The 1,934-nt window shown below is 32.7% G+C and overlaps 1 protein-coding gene across 3 annotated transcripts in view; it reads left to right on the top strand.

Moving 5' to 3' along the window:
* LOC128247021 (leucine-rich repeat and coiled-coil domain-containing protein 1-like) overlaps positions 1–1,934 on the top strand; it is a 797,355-nt gene that overhangs the window by 669,747 nt on the left and 125,674 nt on the right. The gene's annotated exons all lie outside the window — the stretch shown is intronic.

The raw sequence follows: 1,934 nt of genomic DNA, 5'->3' as shown, positions 1-1,934 counted from the left end.
TAGATAGATAGATAGATAGATAGATAGATAGATAGATAGATAGATAGATAGATGCATATGAAAAAATAAAACAAGAAAAGCAACAAATGTCAGGAGGACAGACACAATGAATGTATTTGACTCTCAGAGAAAGTTTAAGATGGAAAAAAAAAGAGAGGGTGTGACGTTTCCAGCATAGCTCTTCCTCCGAAAGAGAAAGTGGGAAAAAACCCTTTAAGAAGGAAAAGAATAGTCTGATAAAAGCACTTGTTACATGGCTGATATATATGTGTGTATACACACACACACACAAACACAAACATTCGAATATAGAGCAATTACAGTGTGCATGACTCATTGTGATCATTTAAAAACACAAACATTCCGTTACAAGTAGATGTCAAAATATCTTGACACTGCCTGCGACATACTTTGTGACAGTTCAGCAGCGATTGGTTTTTAAACTAGGTTGTTGGCCAGTATATATATATATATATATATATATATATATATATATATATATATATATATTAATATTTCTAAGTCTCTATAAAGGAGACTACGGCAGCGCTACTGGATATTAATAGTTATCGCCAAGCCAACATGGCAGTTCAAAAAATAGGACGAATGTTGCCATTGATTAGCTCCAAGAGGCCATCGCCTCTAGCTAGCTATGTAACACTATGTGACCCGTGTCCATTATAACCTTCGAACAGTGGAGGCCAGCCGCTTCCCCTTGCTGGTCTGGCATCTACAGACTAGTTTCAGGGTGTTTGCCCCTTATCAATATAGAGCAGCCGAACCCAGTTATGAGTATTATAGGATAAAGTCCTATATAAACCCAACTAACAGTTAAAAAATGGATAAGAGAAGATGTTAAAAGTTTTTATAAAATTTCAATCCATACGATCGTTTCGAATGATAATACTGACATGTAAGAAAACGTGGAAAAAATTATATTACACAGATAGACTCAACACTACATTAACATGTTCCTATGTTTCATTTTTCCAATTTCACATTCTTGTTATGAATATCCGATCAACTTTATCCGACACAGACTCTCTGTAGTCTTATTGTAATATTCTTTTGCTAATACATTTTTTGATGTTTTATTAATTTTTTCCACTGAAGAGAATGGTGATACCTAATTAAATTAATTTAACCTAATTATTATATTAATTATTATTATAATTAATTTAATTTTTTGCATGTTTTTTTACATGTCAGTATTATCGTTCGAAACGATCATACGGATTAAGAATTTATAAAAACTTTTAATATTTTCTCTTCTCCATTTTGTAACTGTTAGTTGGGTTTATATAGGATTTTAAATATTTTAAATATTTGCAATGGCAAGTTACTATTTTGATATTAAGAATCTTTATAAGAAATCTAACTTTTTGGACCCTCCAAAAAGTTCAAATTGCTCTTCTTGAACTAATTTCTCTCCCTCTCTCTCTCTCTCTCTCTCACACACACACACACACACACACACACACATATATATATGTATGTATGTATGTATGTATGTATGTATGTATAGATAGATAGATAGATAGATAGATAGATAGATAGATAGATAGATAGATAGATAGATATGTGAGTGTGGAGGGATATATCACCTGAGCGGATACCGTAGTGGCTCTCAGTTATGGTCCAGGTTATGGCAAAGCGCATCGATTAGTATTTAACATCTATGACTACTAATAGCTGTCATTCACGCTGTAAATTCCTTGCCAAGTGGACAGATCCTGAAGAAGCCGTACCGAAAATTGTTCCAGGTTGCATTTGCAAATGGCCGCAATTCGTGTAGTAGAAACACGTGTAGGTCATAATGACCATAAAAATATGCTGGATAAAATTGTAAAATAGAAGAAAATAAATTTTGAGAATGAACAAGTCTCCATGTTCTATACAGTTATAATTACTGCTATTTCATACAAATATATATA

This window comes from Octopus bimaculoides, chromosome 1, assembly GCF_001194135.2.
Source record: "Octopus bimaculoides isolate UCB-OBI-ISO-001 chromosome 1, ASM119413v2, whole genome shotgun sequence".
Classification (NCBI taxonomy): Eukaryota; Metazoa; Mollusca; class Cephalopoda; order Octopoda; family Octopodidae; genus Octopus; species Octopus bimaculoides.
The sequence above is the reverse complement of the archived record's forward strand: the minus strand, read 5'-3'. Positions and strand labels throughout refer to the sequence as shown.